This window comes from Haemaphysalis longicornis, unplaced genomic scaffold (genome assembly GCF_048455015.1).
Source record: "Haemaphysalis longicornis isolate Haplotype H1 unplaced genomic scaffold, Haemaphysalis longicornis Haplotype H1 scaffold_5, whole genome shotgun sequence".
In the NCBI taxonomy this organism is placed as follows: Eukaryota; Metazoa; Arthropoda; class Arachnida; order Ixodida; family Ixodidae; genus Haemaphysalis; species Haemaphysalis longicornis.
The window spans coordinates 113,151,646-113,171,032 of NW_027526385.1; the positions used below are offsets into that span (position 1 = coordinate 113,151,646).

General features: G+C 47.3%; 7 non-coding genes across 7 annotated transcripts; all 7 read left to right on the forward strand.

Annotated features, from left to right (window-relative positions):
- Window positions 1–72, forward strand: Trnar-ucu (transfer RNA arginine (anticodon UCU)). The gene has a single exon. It is a non-coding gene; the product is annotated as a tRNA-Arg (tRNA).
- A 5,628-nt stretch (window positions 73–5,700) lies between these two features.
- Window positions 5,701–5,772, forward strand: Trnat-ugu (transfer RNA threonine (anticodon UGU)). The gene has a single exon. It is a non-coding gene; the product is annotated as a tRNA-Thr (tRNA).
- Window positions 5,773–6,653: 881 nt separating this feature from the next.
- Trnar-ucu (transfer RNA arginine (anticodon UCU)) lies at window positions 6,654–6,725 on the forward strand. Its single transcript has one exon. It is a non-coding gene; the product is annotated as a tRNA-Arg (tRNA).
- A 2,777-nt stretch (window positions 6,726–9,502) lies between these two features.
- Trnar-ucu (transfer RNA arginine (anticodon UCU)) lies at window positions 9,503–9,574 on the forward strand. The gene has a single exon. It is a non-coding gene; the product is annotated as a tRNA-Arg (tRNA).
- Window positions 9,575–14,256: 4,682 nt separating this feature from the next.
- Window positions 14,257–14,328, forward strand: Trnar-ucu (transfer RNA arginine (anticodon UCU)). Its single transcript has one exon. It is a non-coding gene; the product is annotated as a tRNA-Arg (tRNA).
- A 2,321-nt stretch (window positions 14,329–16,649) lies between these two features.
- Trnar-ucu (transfer RNA arginine (anticodon UCU)) lies at window positions 16,650–16,721 on the forward strand. Its single transcript has one exon. It is a non-coding gene; the product is annotated as a tRNA-Arg (tRNA).
- Window positions 16,722–19,043: 2,322 nt separating this feature from the next.
- On the forward strand, window positions 19,044–19,115 carry Trnar-ucu (transfer RNA arginine (anticodon UCU)). The gene has a single exon. It is a non-coding gene; the product is annotated as a tRNA-Arg (tRNA).
- The last annotated feature ends 272 nt before the right edge of the window (window positions 19,116–19,387 follow it).

Consider the following 19,387-nt stretch of genomic DNA (forward strand, 5'->3'; position numbering starts at 1 on the left):
GCCCAGATAGCCGAATTGGTAAGGCATTCGATATCTAATCGAAAGGCGTGGGTTCGGTCCCCACTCTGGGCGCGTGTTTTTCTTTCTTTCTTTCTCACGTAATTAATAATAATAAATAATAATGTAACGTCACTAACGGTAAAAAATATTCTAACCATTCCCCTATGCCTTCTTTGGTGTTGTACACTGCCGGCATTTCTTCCAGTATTTTCTAACGAGCCCCTCATTTACAAACCCTATTATCATGCGAAAGCTTAGCGAGGGCCTCGGTTCTGGCAGCCTTGATGCCAAGGTAGCAAAACAGGGTTTCCCGGCAGTTACCCGCTTATGACAGGCTGTAGACGTTCGCGTCACGCCCCGGGGGTTGAAAAGAAGGTCCTCTTCTCCCCGTGTAGTCTGAGTGACGCTGGCTACCACCCTCAAGCGTGACCCACACTTGTAGTATATATAAATACCCCAGATAGTGAAGCGGAACACAGTCGCCAAGATAGCCGAATTGGTAAGGCATTCGAGGTCTAATCGAAAGGCGTGGGTTCGGTCCCCACTCTGGGCGCGTGTTTTCTTTCTTTCTCACGTAATTATAATAATAAATAATATTGTAACGTCACTAACAGTAAAAAATATCCTAACCATTCCCCTATCCTTTCCTTGGTGTTGTAGACTGCCGGCATTTCTTCCTTATTTTCTAACGAGCCCCTCATTTACAAACCCTATTATCATGCGAAAGCTTAGCGAGGGCCTCGGTTCTGGCAGCCTTGATGCCAAGGTAGCATAAGAGGGTTTCCCGTCAGTTACCCGCTTATGACAGGCTGTACACGTTCGCGTCAGGCCCCGGGGGTAGAAAAGAAGGTCCCCTTCTCCCCGTGAAGTCTGACTGGCGCTGGCTACCACCCTCAAGCATCAGATACAGTTGTAGTATATATAAATACCCCAGAAAGTGAAGCGGAACACAGTCGTCCAGATAGCCGAATTGGTAAGGCATTCGAGATCTAATCGAAAGGCGTTGGTTCGGTCCCCACTCTGGGCGCGTGTTTTTCTTTTTCTTTCTTTCTTTCTCACGTAATTAATAATAATAAATAATAATGTAACGTCACTAACGGTAAAAATATTCTAACCATTCCCCTATGCCTTCTTTGGTGTTGTACACTGCCGGCATTTCTTCCAGTATTTTCTAACGAGCCCCTCATTTACAAACCCTATTATCATGCGAAAGCTTAGCGAGGGCCTCGCTTCTGGCAGCCTTGATGCCAAGGTAGCAAAACAGGGTTTCCCGGCAGTTACCCGCTTATGACAGGCTGTAGACGTTCGCGTCACGCCCCGGGGGTTGAAAAGAAGGTCCTCTTCTCCCCGTGTAGTCTGAGTGACGCTGGCTACCACCCTCAAGCGTGACCCACAGTTGTAGTATATATAAATACATCAGATAGTGAAGCGGAACACAGTCGCCAAGATAGCCGAATTGGTAAGGCATTCGAGGTCTAATCGAAAGGTGTGGGTTCGGTCCCCACTCTGGGCGCGTGTTTTCTATCTTTCTCACGTATTTATAATAATAAATAATATTGTAACGTCACTAACAGTAAAAAATATCCTAACCATTCCCCTATCCTTTCCTTGGTGTTGTAGACTGCCGGCATTTCTTCCTGTATTTTCTAACGAGCCCCTCATTTACAAACCCTATTATCATGCGAAAGCTTAGCGAGGGCCTCGGTTCTGGCAGCCTTGATGCCAAGGTAGCATAAGAGGGTTTCCCGTCAGTTACCCGCTTATGACAGGCTGTACACGTTCGCGTCAGGCCCCGGGGGTAGAAAAGAAGGTCCCCTTCTCCCCGTGAAGTCTGAGTGGCGCTGGCTACCACCCTCAAGCATCAGATACAGTTGTAGTATATATAAATACCCCAGAAAGTGAAGCGGAACACAGTCGTCCAGATAGCCGAATTGGTAAGGCATTCGAGATCTAATCGAAAGGCGTGGGTTCGGTCCCCACTCTGGGCGCGTGTTTTTCTTTCTTTTTTTCTCACGTAATTAATAATAATAAATAATAATGTAACGTCACTAACGGTAAAAAATGTTCTAACCATTCCCCTATGCCTTCTTTGGTGTTGTAGACTGCCGGCATTTCTTCCAGTATTTTCTAACGAGCCCCTCATTTACAAACCCTGTTATAATGCGAAAGCTTAGCGAGGGCCTCGGTTCTGGCAGCCTTGATGCCAAGGTAGCATAAGAGGGTTTCCCGCCAGTTACCCGCTTATGACAGGCTGTAGACGTTCGCTTCACGCCCCGGGGGTTGAAAAGAAGGTCCCCTTCTCCCCGTGTAGTCTGAGTGGCGCTGGCTACCACCCTCAAGCTTCAGATACAGTTGTAGTATATATAAATACCACAGAAAGTGAAGCGGAACACAGTCGCCCAGATAGCCGAATAGGTAAGGCATTCGAGATCTAATCGAAAGGCGTGGGTTCGGTCCCCACTCTAGGCGCGTGTTTTTCTTTCTTTCTTTCTCACGTAATTATTAATAATAAAAAATAATGTAACGTCACTAACGGTAAAAAATATTCTAACCATTCCCCTATGCCTTCTTTGGTGTTGTAGACTGCCGGCATTTCTTCCAGTATTTTCTAACGAGCCCCTCATTTACAAACCCTAATATAATGCGAAAGCTTAGCGAGGGCCTCGGTTCTGGCAGCCTTGATGCCAAGGTAGCATAAGAGGGTTTCCCGCCAGTTACCCGCTTATGACAGGCTGTAGACGTTCGCTTCACGCCCCGGGGGTTGAAAAGAAGGTCCCTTTCTCCCCGTGTAGTCTGAGTGGCACGGGCTACCACTCTCAAGCGTCAGATACAGTTGTAGTATATATAAATACCACAGAAAGTGAAGCGGAACACAGTCGCCCAGATAGCCGAATTGGTAAGGCATTCGAGATCAAATCGAAAGGCGTGGGTTCGGTCCCCACTCTGGGCGCGTGTTTTTCTTTCTTTCTTTCTCACGTAATTATAATAATAAATAATAATGTAACATCACTAACGGTAAAAATATTCTAACCATTCCCCTATGCCTTCTTTGCTGTTGTTAGACTGCCGGCATTTCTTCCTGTATTTTCTAACGAGCCCCTCATTTACAAACCCTATTATCATGCGAAAGCTTAGCGAGGGCCTCGGTTCTGGCAGCCTTGATGCCAAGGTAGCATAAGAGGGTTTCCCGCCAGTTACCCGCTTATGACAGGCTGTAGACGTTCGCGTCACGCCCCGGGGTTGAAAAGAAGGTCCCCTTCTCCCCCTGTAGTCTGAGTGGCGCTGGCTACCACCCTCAAGCGTCAGATACAGTTGTAGTATATTTAAATACCCCAGAACGCGAAGCGGAACATAGTCGCCCAGATAGCCGAATTGGTAAGGCATTCGAGATCTAATCGAAAGGCGTGGGATCGGTCCCCACTCTGGGCGCGTGTTTTTCTTTCTTTCTTTCTCACGTAATTAATAATAATAAATAATAATGTAACGTCACTAACGGTAAAAAATATTCTAACCATTCCCCTATGCCTTCTTTGGTGTTGTAGACTGCCGGCATTTCTTCCTGTATTTTCTAACGAGCCCCTCATTTACAAACCTATTATCATGCGAAAGCTTAGCGAGGGCCTCGGTTCTGGCAGCCTTGATGCCAAGGTAGCATAAGAGGGTTTCTCGCCAGTTACCCGCTTATGACAGGGTGTAGACGTTCGCGTCACGCCCCGGGGGTTGCAAAGAAGGTCCCCTTCTCCCCGTGTAGTCTGAGTGGCGCTGGCTATCACCCTCAAGCGTCAGATACAGTTGTAGTATATATAAATACCCCAGAAAGTGAAGCGGAACACAGTCGCTCAGATAGCCGAATTGGTAAGGCATTCGAGATGTAATCGAAAGGCGTGGGTTCGGTCCCCACTCTGGGCGCGTGTTTTTCTTTCTTTCTTAATATTGTAACGTCACTAATGGTAAAAAATATTCTAACCATTCCCCTATGCCTTCTTTGGTGTTGTAGACTGCCGGCATTTCTTCCAGTATTTTCTAACGAGCCCCTCATTTACAAACCTTTTATAATGCGAAAGCTTAGCGAGGGCCTCGGTTCTGGCAGCCTTGATGCCAAGGTAGCATAAGAGGGTTTCCCGCCAGTTACCCACATATGACAGGCTGTAGACGTTCGCGTCACGCCCCGGGGGTTGAAAAGAAGGTCCCCTTCTCCCCGTGTTGTCTGAGTGGCGCTGGCTACCACCCTCAAGAGTCAGATACAGTTGTAGTATATCTAAATACCCCAGAAAGTGAAGCGGAACATAGTCGCCCAGATAGCCGAATTGGTACGGCATTCGAGATCTAATCGAAAGGCGTGGGTTCGGTCCCCACTCTGGGCGCGTGTTTTTCTTTCTTTCTCACGTAATTAATAATAATAAATAATAATGTAACGTCACTAACGGTAAAAAATATTCTAACCATTCCCCTATGCCTTCTGTGGTTTTTTAGACTGCCGGCATTTCTTCCTGTATTTTGTAACGAGCCCCTCATTTACAAACCCTATTATCATGCGAAAGCTTAGCGAGGGCCTCGGTTCTGGCAGCCTTGATGCCAAGGTAGCATAAGAGGGTTTCCCGCCAGTTACCCGCTTATGACAGGCTGTAGACGTCCGCGTCACGCCCCGGGGGTTGAAAAGAAGGTCGTCTTCTCCCCGTGTAGTCTGAGTGGCGCTGGCTACCACCCTCAAGCGTCAGATACAGTTGTAGTATATATAAATACCCCAGATAGTGAAGCGGAACACAGTCGCCCAGATAGCCGAATTGGTAAGGCATTCGAGGTCTAATCGAAAGGCTTGGGTTCGGTCCCCACTCTGGGCGCGTGTTTTCTTTCTTTCTCACGTAATTAATAATATTAAATAATAATGTAACGTCACTAACGGTAAAAAATATTCTAACCATTCCCCTATGCCTTCCTTGGTGTTGTAGACTGCCGGCATTTCTTCCTGTATTTTCTAACGAGCCCCTCATTTACAAACCCTATTATCATGCGAAAGCTTAGCGAGGGCCTCGGTTCTGGCAGCCTTGATGCCAAGGTAGCATAAGAGGGTTTCCCGCCAGTTACCCGCTTATGACAGGCTGTAGACGTTCGCGTCACGCCCCGGGGGTTGAAAAGAAGGTCCCCTTCTCCCCGTGTAGTCTGAGTGGCGCTGGCTCCCACCCTCAAGCGTCAGACACAGTTGTAGTATATATAAATACCCCAGAAAGTGAAGCGGAACACAGTCGCCCAGATAGCCGAATTGGTAAGGCATTCGAGATGTAATCGAAAGGCGTGGGTTCGGTCCCCACTCTGGGCACGTGTTTTTCTTTCTTTCTTAATAATATAACGTCACTAATGGTAAAAATATTCTAACCATTCCCCTATGCCTTCTTTGGTGTTGTAGACTGCCGGCATGTCTTCCTGTATTTTCTAACGAGCCCCTCATTTACAAACCCTATTATCATGCGAAAGCTTAGCGAGGGCCTCGGTTCTGGCAGCATTGATGCCAAGGTAGCAAAAGAGGGTTTCCCGGCAGTTACCCGCTTATGACAGGCTGTAGACGTTCGCGTCACGCCCCAGGGGTTGAAAAGAAGGTCCCCTTCTCCCCTTGTAGTCTTAGTGGCGCTGGCTACCACTCTCAAGCGTCAGATACAGTTGTAGAATATATAAATACCCCAGAAAGTGAAGCGGAACACAGTCGCCCAGATAGCCGAATTGGTAAGGCATTCGAGATGTAATCGAAAGGCGTGGGTTCGATCCCCACTCTGGGCGCGTGTTTTTCTTTCTTTCTTTCTCACGTATTCTTAATAATAAATAATAATGTAACGTCACTAACGGTAAAAAATATTCTAACCATACCCCTATGCCTTCTTTGGTGTTGTCGACTGCCGGCATGTCTTCCTGTATTTTCTAACGAGCCCCTCATTTACAAACCCTATTATCATGCGAAAGCTTAGCGAGGGCCTCGGTTCTGGCAGCCTTGATGCCAAGGTAGCATAAGAGGGTTTCCCGCCAGTTACCCGCTTATGACAGGCTGTAGACGTTCTCGTCACGCCCCGGGGGTTGAAAAGAAGGTCCTCTTCTCCCCGTGTAGTCTGAGTGGCGCTGGCTACCACCCTCAAGCGTCAGATACAGTTGTAGTATATATAAATACCCCAGATAGTGAAGCGGAACACAGTCGCCCAGATAGCCGAATTGGTAAGGCATTCGAGGTCTAATCGAAAGGCGTGGGTTCGGTCCCCACTCTGGGCGCGTGTTTTCTTTCTTTCTCAAGTAATTAATATAATAAATGATAATGTAACGTCACTAACGGTAAAAAATATTCTAACCATTCCCCTATGCCTTCCTTGGTGTTGTAGACTGCCGGCATTTCTTCCTGTATTTTCTAACGAGCCCCTCATTTACAAACCCTATTATCATGCGAAAGCTTAGCGAGGGCCTCGGTTCTGGCAGCCTTGATGCCAAGGTAGCATAAGAGGGTTTCCCGCCAGTTACCCGCTTATGACAGGCTGTACACGTTCGCGTCACGCCCCGGGGGTTGGAAAAGAAGGTCCCCTTCTCCCCGTGTAGTCTGAGTGGCGCTGGCTACCACCCTCAAGCGTCAGATACAGTTGTATATATAAATACCCCAGAAAGTGAAGCGGAACACAGTCGCCCAGATAGCCGAATTGGTAAGGCATTCGATATCTAATCGAAAGGCGTGGGTTCGGTCCCCACTCTGGGCGCGTGTTTTTCTTTCTTTCTTTCTCACGTAATTAATAATAATAAATAATAATGTAACGTCACTAACGGTAAAAAATATTCTAACCATTCCCCTATGCCTTCTTTGGTGTTGTACACTGCCGGCATTTCTTCCAGTATTTTCTAACGAGCCCCTCATTTACAAACCCTATTATCATGCGAAAGCTTAGCGAGGGCCTCGGTTCTGGCAGCCTTGATGCCAAGGTAGCAAAACAGGGTTTCCCGGCAGTTACCCGCTTATGACAGGCTGTAGACGTTCGCGTCACGCCCCGGGGGTTGAAAAGAAGGTCCTCTTCTCCCCGTGTAGTCTGAGTGACGCTGGCTACCACCCTCAAGCGTGACCCACAGTTGTAGTATATATAAATACCCCAGATAGTGAAGCGGAACACAGTCGCCAAGATAGCCGAATTGGTAAGGCATTCGAGGTCTAATCGAAAGGCGTGGGTTCGGTCCCCACTCTGGGCGCGTGTTTTCTTTCTTTCTCACGTAATTATAATAATAAATAATATTGTAACGTCACTAACAGTAAAAAATATCCTAACCATTCCCCTATCCTTTCCTTGGTGTTGTAGACTGCCGGCATTTCTTCCTGTATTTTCTAACGAGCCCCTCATTTACAAACCCTATTATCATGCGAAAGCTTAGCGAGGGCCTCGGTTCTGGCAGCCTTGATGCCAAGGTAGCATAAGAGGGTTTCCCGTCAGTTACCCGCTTATGACAGGCTGTACACGTTCGCGTCAGGCCCCGGGGGTAGAAAAGAAGGTCCCCTTCTCCCCGTGAAGTCTGACTGGCGCTGGCTACCACCCTCAAGCATCAGATACAGTTGTAGTATATATAAATACCCCAGAAAGTGAAGCGGAACACAGTCGTCCAGATAGCCGAATTGGTAAGGCATTCGAGATCTAATCGAAAGGCGTTGGTTCGGTCCCCACTCTGGGCGCGTGTTTTTCTTTTTCTTTCTTTCTTTCTCACGTAATTAATAATAATAAATAATAATGTAACGTCACTAACGGTAAAAATATTCTAACCATTCCCCTATGCCTTCTTTGGTGTTGTAGACTGCCGGCATTTCTTCCTGTATTTTCTAACGAGCCCCTCATTTACAAACCCTATTATCATGCGAAAGCTTAGCGAGGGCCTCGGTTCTGGCAGCCTTGATGCCAAGGTAGCATAAGAGGGTTTCCCGCCAGTTACCCGCTTATGACAGGCTGTAGACGTTCGCGTCACGCCCCGGGGGTTGAAAAGAAGGTCCCCTTCTCCCCGTGTAGTCTGAGTGGCGCTCGCTCCCACCCTCAAGCGTCAGACACAGTTGTAGTATATATAAATACCCCAGAAAGTGAAGCGGAACACAGTCGCCCAGATAGCCGAATTGGTAAGGCATTCGAGATGTAATCGAAAGGCGTGGGTTCGGTCCCCACTCTGGGCACGTGTTTTTCTTTCTTTCTTAATAATATAACGTCACTAATGGTAAAAATATTCTAACCATTCCCCTATGCCTTCTTTGGTGTTGTAGACTGCCGGCATGTCTTCCTGTATTTTCTAACGAGCCCCTCATTTACAAACCCTATTATCATGCGAAAGCTTAGCGAGGGCCTCGGTTCTGGCAGCATTGATGCCAAGGTAGCAAAAGAGGGTTTCCCGGCAGTTACCCGCTTATGACAGGCTGTAGACGTTCGCGTCACGCCCCAGGGGTTGAAAAGAAGGTCCCCTTCTCCCCTTGTAGTCTTAGTGGCGCTGGCTACCACTCTCAAGCGTCAGATACAGTTGTAGAATATATAAATACCCCAGAAAGTGAAGCGGAACACAGTCGCCCAGATAGCCGAATTGGTAAGGCATTCGAGATGTAATCGAAAGGCGTGGGTTCGGTCCCCACTCTGGGCGCGTGTTTTTCTTTCTTTCTTTCTCACGTATTATTAATAATAAATAATAATGTAACGTCCCTAACGGTAAAAAATATTCTAACCATACCCCTATGCCTTCTTTGGTGTTGTAGACTGCCGGCATGTCTTCCTGTATTTTCTAACGAGCCCCTCATTTACAAACCCTATTATCATGCGAAAGCTTAGCGAGGGCCTCGGTTCTGGCAGCCTTGATGCCAAGGTAGCATAAGAGGGTTTCCCGCCAGTTACCCGCTTATGACAGGCTGTAGACGTTCGCGTCACGCCCCGGGGGTTGAAAAGAAGGTCCTCTTCTCCCCGTGTAGTCTGAGTGGCGCTGGCTACCACCCTCAAGCGTCAGATACAGTTGTAGTATATATAAATACCCCAGATAGTGAAGCGGAACACAGTCGCCCAGATAGCCGAATTGGTAAGGCATTCGAGGTCTAATCGAAAGGCGTGGGTTCGGTCCCCATTCTGGGCGCGTGTTTTCTTTCTTTCTCAAGTAATTAATATAATAAATGATAATGTAACGTCACTAACGGTAAAAAATATTCTAACCATTCCCCTATGCCTTCCTTGGTGTTGTAGACTGCCGGCATTTCTTCCTGTATTTTCTAACGAGCCCCTCATTTACAAACCCTATTATCATGCGAAAGCTTAGCGAGGGCCTCGGTTCTGGCAGCCTTGATGCCAAGGTAGCATAAGAGGGTTTCCCGCCAGTTACCCGCTTATGACAGGCTGTACACGTTCGCGTCACGCCCCGGGGGTTGGAAAAGAAGGTCCCCTTCTCTCGTGTAGTCTGAGTGGCGCTGGCTACCACCCTCAAGCGTTAGATACAGTTGTATATATAAATACCCCAGAAAGTGAAGCGGAACACAGTCGCCCAGATAGCCGAATTGGTAAGGCATTCGATATCTAATCGAAAGGCGTGGGTTCGGTCCCCACTCTGGGCGCGTGTTTTTCTTTCTTTTTTTCTCACGTAATTAATAATAATAAATAATAATGTAACGTCACTAACGGTAAAAAATGTTGTAACCATTCCCCTATGCCTTCTTTGGTGTTGTAGACTGCCGGCATTTCTTCCAGTATTTTCTAACGAGCCCCTCATTTACAAACCCTGTTATAATGCGAAAGCTTAGCGAGGGCCTCGGTTCTGGCAGCCTTGATGCCAAGGTAGCATAAGAGGGTTTCCCGCCAGTTACCCGCTTATGACAGGCTGTAGACGTTCGCTTCACGCCCCGGGGGTTGAAAAGAAGGTCCCCTTCTCCCCGTGTAGTCTGAGTGGCGCTGGCTACCACCCTCAAGCTTCAGATACAGTTGTAGTATATATAAATACCACAGAAAGTGAAGCGGAACACAGTCGCCCAGATAGCCGAATAGGTAAGGCATTGGAGATCTAATCGAAAGGCGTGGGTTCGGTCCCCACTCTAGGCGCGTGTTTTTCTTTCTTTCTTTCTCACGTAATTATTAATAATAAAAAATAATGTAACGTCACTAACGGTAAAAAATATTCTAACCATTCCCCTATGCCTTCTTTAGTGTTGTAGACTGCCGGCAGTTCTTCCAGTATTTTCTAACGAGCCCCTCATTTACAAACCCTAATATAATGCGAAAGCTTAGCGAGGGCCTCGGTTCTGGCAGCCTTGATGCCAAGGTAGCATGAGAGGGTTTCCCGCCAGTTACCCGCTTATGACAGGCTGTAGACGTTCGCTTCACGCCCCGGGGGTTGAAAAGAAGGTCCCTTTCTCCCCGTGTAGTCTGAGTGGCACGGGCTACCACCCTCAAGCGTCAGATACAGTTGTAGTATATATAAATACCACAGAAAGTGAAGTGGAACACAGTCGCCCAGATAGCCGAATTGGTAAGGCATTCGAGATCTAATCGAAAGGCGTGGGTTCGGTCCCCACTCTGGGCGCGTGTTTTTCTTTCTTTCTTTCTCACGTAATTATAATGATAAATAATAATGTAACGTCACTAACGGTAAAAATATTCTAACCATTCCCCTATGCCTTCTTTGCTGTTGTTAGACTGCCGGCATTTCTTCCTGTATTTTCTAACGAGCCCCTCATTTACAAACCCTATTATCATGCGAAAGCTTAGCGAGGGCCTCGGTTCTGGCAGCCTTGATGCCAAGGTAGCATAAGAGGGTTTCCCGCCAGTTACCCGCTTATGACAGGCTGTAGACGTTCGCGTCACGCCCCGGGGATGAAAAGAAGGTCCCCTTCTCCCCCTGTAGTCTGAGTGGCGCTGGCTACCACCCTCAAGCGTCAGATACAGTTGTAGTATATTTAAATACCCCAGAACGCGAAGCGGAACATAGTCGCCCAGATAGCCGAATTGGTAAGGCATTCGAGATCTAATCGAAAGGCGTGGGATCGGTCCCCACTCTGGGCGCGTGTTTTTCTTTCTTTCTTTCCCACGTAATTAATAATAATAAATAATAATGTAACGTCACTAACGGTAAAAAATATTCTAACCATTCCCCTATGCCTTCTTTGGTGTTGTAGACTGCCGGCATTTCTTCCTGTATTTTCTAACGAGCCCCTCATTTACAAACCTATTATCATGCGAAAGCTTAGCGAGGGCCTCGGTTCTGGCAGCCTTGATGCCAAGGTAGCATAAGAGGGTTTCTCGCCAGTTACCCGCTTATGACAGGGTGTAGACGTTCGCGTCACGCCCCGGGGGTTGCAAAGAAGGTCCCCTTCTCCCCGTGTAGTCTGAGTGGCGCTGGCTATCACCCTCAAGCGTCAGATACAGTTGTAGTATATATAAATACCCCAGAAAGTGAAGCGGAACATAGTCGCCCAGATAGCCGAATTGGTACGGCATTCGAGGTCTAATCGAAAGGCGTGGGTTCGGTCCCCACTCTGGGCGCGTGTTTTTCTTTCTTTCTCACGTAATTAATAATAATAAATAATAATGTAACGTCACTAACGGTAAAAAATATTCTAACCATTCCCCTATGCCTTCTGTGGTTTTTTAGACTGCCGGCATTTCTTCCTGTATTTTCTAACGAGCCCCTCATTTACAAACCCTATTATCATGCGAAAGCTTAGCGAGGGCCTCGGTTCTGGCAGCCTTGATGCCAAGGTAGCATAAGAGGGTTTCCCGCCAGTTACCCGCTTATGACAGGCTGTAGACGTCCGCGTCACGCCCCGGGGGATGAAAAGAAGGTCGTCTTCTCCCCGTGTTGTCTGAGTGGCGCTGGCTACCACCCTCAAGCGTCAGATACAGTTGTAGTATATATAAATACCCCAGATAGTGAAGCGGAACACAGTCGCCCAGATAGCCGAATTGGTAAGGCATTCGAGGTCTAATCGAAAGGCTTGGGTTCGGTCCCCACTCTGGGTGCGTGTTTTCTTTCTTTCTCACGTAATTAATAATATTAAATAATAATGTAACGTCACTAACGGTAAAAAATATTCTAACCATTCCCCTATGCCTTCCTTGGTGTTGTAGACTGCCGGCATTTCTTCCTGTATTTTCTAACGAGCCCCTCATTTACAAACCCTATTATAATGAGAAAGCTTAGCGAGGGCCTCAGTTCTGGCAGCCTTGATGCCAAGGTAGCATAAGAGGGTTTCCTGCCAGTTACCCGCTTATGACAGGCTGTAGACGTTCGCGTCACGCCCCGGGGGTTGAAAAGAAGGTCCCCTTCTTTCCGTGTAATCTGAGTGGCGCTGGCTACCACCCTCAAGCGTCAGATACAGTTGTAGTATATATAAATACCCTAGAAAGTGAAGCGGAACACAGTCGCCCAGATAGCCGAATGGGTAAGGCATTCGAGATGTAATCGAAAGGCATGGGTTCGGTCCCCCTCTGGGCGCGTGTTTTTCTTTTTCTTTCTCACGTAATTAATAATAATAAATAATAATGTAACGTCACTAACGGTAAAAAATATTCTAACCATTCCCCTATGCCTTCTTTGGTGTTGTAGACTGCCGGCATTTCTTCCTGTATTTTCTAACGAGCCCCTCATTTACAAACCTATTATCATGCGAAAGCTTAGCGAGGGCCTCGGTTCTGAAAGCCTTGATGCCAAGGTAGCATAAGTAGGTTTCCCGCCAGTTACCCGCTTATGACAGGCTGTAGACGTTCGCGTCACGCCCCGGGGGTTGAAAGAAGGTCCCCTTCTCCCCGTGTAGTCTGAGTGGCGCTGGCTACCACCCTCAAGCGTCAGACACAGTTGTAGTATATATAAATACCCCAGAAAGTGAAGCGGAACACAGTCGCCCAGATAGCCGAATTGGTAAGGCATTCGAGATGTAATCGAAAGGCGTGGGTTCGGTCCCCACTCTGGGCACGTGTTTTTCTTTCTTCCTAATAATGTAACGTCACTAATGGTAAAAATATTCTAACCATTCCCCTATGCCTTCTTTGGTGTTGTAGACTGCCGGCATGTCTTCCTGTATTTTCTAATGAGCCCCTCATTTACAAACCCTATTATCATGCGAAAGCTTAGCGAGGGCCTCGGTTCTGGCAGCATTGATGCCAAGGTAGCAAAAGAGGGTTTCCCGGCAGTTACCCGCTTATGACAGGGTGTAGACGTTCGCGTCACGACCCAGGGGTTGAAAAGAAGGTCCCCTTCTCCCCTTGTAGTCTTAGTGGCGCTGGCTACCACTCTCAAGCGTCAGATACAGTTGTAGAATATATAAATACCCCAGAAAGTGAAGCGGAACACAGTCGCCCAGATAGCCGAATTGGTAAGGCATTCGAGATGTAATCGAAAGGCGTGGGTTCGGTCCCCACTCTGGGCGCGTGTTTTTCTTTCTTTCTCACGTAATTATTAATAATAAATAATAATGTAACGTCACTAACGGTAAAAAATATTCTAACCATAACCCTATGCCTTCTTTGGGGTTGTAGACTGCCGGCATGTCTTCCTGTATTTTCTAACGAGCCCCTCATTTACAAACCCTATTATCATGCGAAAGCTTAGCGAGGGCCTCGGTTCTGGCAGCCTTGATGCCAAGGTAGCATAAGAGGGTTTCCCGCCAGTTACCCGCTTATGACAGGCTGTAGACGTTCGCGTCACGCCCCGGGGGTTGAAAAGAAGGTCCTCTTCTCCCCGTGTAGTCTGAGTGGCGCTGGCTACCACCCTCAAGCGTCAGATACAGTTGTAGTATATATAAATACCCCAGATAGTGAAGCGGAACACAGTCGCCCAGATAGCCGAATTGGTAAGGCATTCGAGGTCTAATCGAAAGGCGTAGGTTCGGTCCCCACTCTGGGCGCGTGTTTTCTTTCTTTCTCAAGTAATTAATATAATAAATGATAATGTAACGTCACTAACGATAAAAAATATTCTAACCATTCCCCTATGCCTTCCTTGGTGTTGTAGACTGCCGGCATTTCTTCCTGTATTTTCTAACGAGCCCCTCATTTACAAACCCTATTATCATGCGAAAGCTTAGCGAGCGCCTCGGTTCTGGCAGCCTTGATGCCAAGGTAGCATAAGAGGGTTTCCCGCCAGTTACCTGCTTATGACAGGCTGTACACGTTCGCGTCACGCCCCGGGGGTTGGAAAAGAAGGTCCCCTTCTCCCCGTGTAGTCTGAGTGGCGCTGGCTACCACCCTCAAGCGTCAGATACAGTTGTATATATAAATACCCCAGAAAGTGAAGCGGAACACAGTCGCCCAGATAGCCGAATTGGTAAGGCATTCGATATCTAATCGAAAGGCGTGGGTTCGATCCCCACTCTGGGCGCGTGTTTTTCTTTCTTTTTTTCTCACGTAATTAATAATAATAAATAATAATGTAACGTCACTAACGGTAAAAAATGTTCTAACCATTCCCCTATGCCTTCTTTGGTGTTGTAGACTGCCGGCATTTCTTCCAGTATTTTCTAACGAGCCCCTCATTTACAAACCCTGTTATAATGCGAAAGCTTAGCGAGGGCCTCGGTTCTGGCAGCCTTGATGCCAAGGTAGCATAAGAGGGTTTCCCACCAGTTACCCGCTTATGACAGGCTGTAGACGTTCGCTTCACGCCCCGGGGGTTGAAAAGAAGGCCCCTTCTCCCCGTGTAGTCTGAGTGGCGCTGGCTACCACCCTCAAGCTTCAGATACAGTTGAAGTATATATAAATACCACAGAAAGTGAAGCGGAACACAGTCGCCCAGATAGCCGAATTGGTAAGGCATTCGAGATCTAATCGAAAGGCGTGGGTTCGGTCCCCACTCTAGGCGCGTGCTTTTCTTTCTTTCTTTCTCACGTAATTATTAATAAAAAAAATAATGTAACGTCACTAACGGTAAAAAATATTCTAACCATTCCCCTATGTCTTCTTTGGTGTTGTAGACTGCTGGCATTTCTTCCAGTATTTTCTAACGAGCCCCTCATTTACAAACCCTAATATAATGCGAAAGCTTAGCGAGGGCCTCGGTTCTGGCAGCCTTGATGCCAAGGTAGCATAAGAGGGTTTCCCGCCAGTTACCCGCTTATGACAGGCTGTAGACGTTCGCTTCACGCCCCGGGGGTTGAAAAGAAGGTCCCCTTCTCCCCGTGTAGTCTGAGTGGCGCTGGCTACCACCCTCAAGCTTCAGATACAGTTGTAGTATATATAAATACCACAGAAAGTGAAGCGGAACACAGTCGCCCAGATAGCCGAATAGGTAAGGCATTCGAGATCTAATCGAAAGGCGTGGGTTCGGTCCCCACTCTAGGCGCGTGTTTTTCTTTATTTCTTTCTCACGTAATTATTAATAATAAAAAATAATGTAACGTCACTAACGGTAAAAAATATTCTAACCATTCCCCTATGCCTTCTTTGGTGTTGTAGACTGCCGGCATTTCTTCCAGTATTTTCTAACGAGCCCCTCATTTACAAACCCTAATATAATGCGAAAGCTTAGCGAGGGCCTCGGTTCTGGCAGCCTTGATGCCAAGGTAGCATAAGAGGGTTTCCCGCCAGTTACCTGCTTATGACAGGCTGTAGACGTTCGCTTCACGCCCCGGGGGTTGAAAAGAAGGTCCCTTTCTCCCCGTGTAGTCTGAGTGGCACGGGCTACCACCCTCAAGCGTCAGATACAGTTGTAGTATATATAAATACCACAGAAAGTGAAGTGGAACACAGTCGCCCAGATAGCCGAATTGGTAAGGCATTCGAGATCTAATCGAAAGGCGTGGGTTCGGTCCCCACTCTGGGCGCGTGTTTTTCTTTCTTTCTTTCTCACGTAATTATAATAATAAATAATAATGTAACGTCACTAACGGTAAAAATATTCTAACCATTCCCCTATGCCTTCTTTGCTGTTGTTAGACTGCCGGCATTTCTTCCTGTATTTTCTAACGAGCCCCTCATTTACAAACCCTATTATCATGCGAAAGCTTAGCGAGGGCCTCGGTTCTGGCAGCCTTGATGCCAAGGTAGCATAAGAGGGTTTCCCGCCAGTTACCCGCTTATGACAGGCTGTAGACGTTCGCGTCACGCCCCGGGGATGAAAAGAAGGTCCCCTTCTCCCCCTGTAGTCTGAGTGGCGCTGGCTACCACCCTCAAGCGTCAGATACAGTTGTAGTATATATAAATACCCCAGATAGTGAAGCGGAACACAGTCGCCCAGATAGCCGAATTGGTAAGGCATTCGAGGTCTAATCGAAAGGCGTAGGTTCGGTCCCCACTCTGGGCGCGTGTTTTCTTTCTTTCTCAAGTAATTAATATAATAAATGATAATGTAACGTCACTAACGATAAAAAATATTCTAACCATTCCCCTATGCCTTCCTTGGTGTTGTAGACTGCCGGCATTTCTTCCTGTATTTTCTAACGAGCCCCTCATTTACAAACCCTATTATCATGCGAAAGCTTAGCGAGGGCCTCGGTTCTGGCAGCCTTGATGCCAAGGTAGCATAAGAGGGTTTCCCGCCAGTTACCTGCTTATGACAGGCTGTACACGTTCGCGTCACGCCCCGGGGGTTGGAAAAGAAGGTCCCCTTCTCCCCGTGTAGTCTGAGTGGCGCTGGCTACCACCCTCAAGCGTCAGATACAGATGTATATATAAATACCCCAGAAAGTGAAGCGGAACACAGTCGCCCAGATAGCCGAATTGGTAAGGCATTCGATATCTAATCGAAAGGCGTGGGTTCGATCCCCACTCTGGGCGCGTGTTTTTCTTTCTTTTTTTCTCACGTAATTAATAATAATAAATAATAATGTAACGTCACTAACGGTAAAAAATGTTCTAACCATTCCCCTATGCCTTCTTTGGTGTTGTAGACTGCCGGCATTTCTTCCAGTATTTTCTAACGAGCACCTCATTTACAAACCCTGTTATAATGCGAAAGCTTAGCGAGGGCCTCGGTTCTGGCAGCCTTGATGCCAAGGTAGCATAAGAGGGTTTCCCACCAGTTACCCGCTTATGACAGGCTGTAGACGTTCGCCTCACGCCCCGGGGGTTGAAAAGAAGGCCCCTTCTCCCCGTGTAGTCTGAGTGGCGCTGGCTACCACCCTCAAGCTTCAGATACAGTTGAAGTATATATAAATACCACAGAAAGTGAAGCGGAACACAGTCGCCCAGATAGCCGAATTGGTAAGGCATTCGAGATCTAATCGAAAGGCGTGGGTTCGGTCCCCACTCTAGGCGCGTGCTTTTCTTTCTTTCTTTCTCACGTAATTATTAATAAAAAAAATAATGTAACGTCACTAACGGTAAAAAATATTCTAACCATTCCCCTATGTCTTCTTTGGTGTTGTAGACTGCTGGCATTTCTTCCAGTATTTTCTAACGAGCCCCTCATTTACAAACCCTAATATAATGCGAAAGCTTAGCGAGGGCCTCGGTTCTGGCAGCCTTGATGCCAAGGTAGCATAAGAGGGTTTCCCGCCAGTTACCCGCTTATGACAGGCTGTAGACGTTCGCTTCACGCCCCGGGGGTTGAAAAGAAGGTCCCCTTCTCCCCGTGTAGTCTGAGTGGCGCTGGCTACCACCCTCAAGCTTCAGATACAGTTGTAGTATATATAAATACCACAGAAAGTGAAGCGGAACACAGTCGCCCAGATAGCCGAATAGGTAAGGCATTCGAGATCTAATCGAAAGGCGTGGGTTCGGTCCCCACTCTAGGCGCGTTTTTTTCTTTCTTTCTTTCTCACGTAATTATTAATAATAAAAAATAATGTAACGTCACTAACGGTAAAAAATATTCTAACCATTCCCCTATGCCTTCTTTGGTGTTGTAGACTGCCGGCATTTCTTCCAGTATTTTCTAACGAGCCCCTCATTTACAAACCCTAATATAATGCGAAAGCTTAGCGAGGGCCTCGGTTCTGGCAGCCTTGATGCCAAGGTAGCATAAGAGGGTTTCCCGCCAGTTACCCGCTTATGACAGGCTGTAGACGTTCGCTTCACGCCCCGGGGGTTGAAAAGAAGGTCCCTTTCTCCCCGTGTAGTCTGAGTGGCACGGGCTACCACCCTCAAGCGTCAGATACAGTTGTAGTATATATAAATACCACAGAAAGTGAAGTGGAACACAGTCGCCCAGATAGCCGAATTGGTAAGGCATTCGAGATCTAATCGAAAGGCGTGGGTTCGGTCCCCACTCTGGGCGCGTGTTTTTCTTTCTTTCTTTCTCACGTAATTATAATAATAAATAATAATGTAACGTCACTAACGGTAAAAATATTCTAACCATTCCCCTATGCCTTCTTTGCTGTTGTTAGACTGCCGGCATTTCTTCCTGTATTTTCTAACGAGCAGCTCATTTACAAACCCTATTATCATGCGAAAGCTTAGCGAGGGCCTCGGTTCTGGCAGCATTGATGCCAAGGTAGCAAAAGAGGGTTTCCCGGCAGTTACCCGCTTATGACAGGCTGTAGACGTTCGCGTCACGACCCAGGGGTTGAAAAGAAGGTCCCCTTCTCCCCTTGTAGTCTTAGTGGCGCTGGCTACCACCCTCAAGCGTCAGATACAGTTGTAGTATATATAAATACCCCAGATAGTGAAGCGGAACACAGTCGCCCAGATAGCCGAATTGGTAAGGCATTCGAGGTCTAATCGAAAGGCGTGGGTTCGGTCCCCACTCTGGGCGCGTGTTTTCTTTCTTTCTCAAGTAATTAATATAATAAATGATAATGTAACGTCACTAACGATAAAAAATATTCTAACCATTCCCCTATGCCTTCCTTGGTGTTGTAGACTGCCGGCATTTCTTCCTGTATTTTCTAACGAGCCCCTCATTTACAAACCCTATTATCATGCGAAAGCTTAGCGAGGGCCTCGGTTCTGGCAGCCTTGATGCCAAGGTAGCATAAGAGGGTTTCCCGCCAGTTACCTGCTTATGACAGGCTGTACACGTTCGCGTCACGCCCCGGGGGTTGGAAAAGAAGGTCCCCTTCTCCCCGTGTAGTCTGAGTGGCGCTGGCTACCACCCTCAAGCGTCAGATACAGTTGTATATATAAATACCCCAGAAAGTGAAGCGGAACACAGTCGCCCAGATAGCCGAATTGGTAAGGCATTCGATATCTAATCGAAAGGCGTGGGTTCGATCCCCACTCTGGGCGCGTGTTTTTCTTTCTTTTTTTCTCACGTAATTAATAATAATAAATAATAATGTAACGTCACTAACGGTAGAAAATGTTCTAACCATTCCCCTATGCCTTCTTTATTGTTGTAGACTGCCGGCATTTCTTCCAGTATTTTCTAACGAGCCCCTCATTTACAAACCCTGTTATAATGCGAAAGCTTAGCGAGGGCCTCGGTTCTGGCAGCCTTGATGCCAAGGTAGCATAATAGGGTTTCCCACCAGTTACCCGCTTATGACAGGCTGTAGACG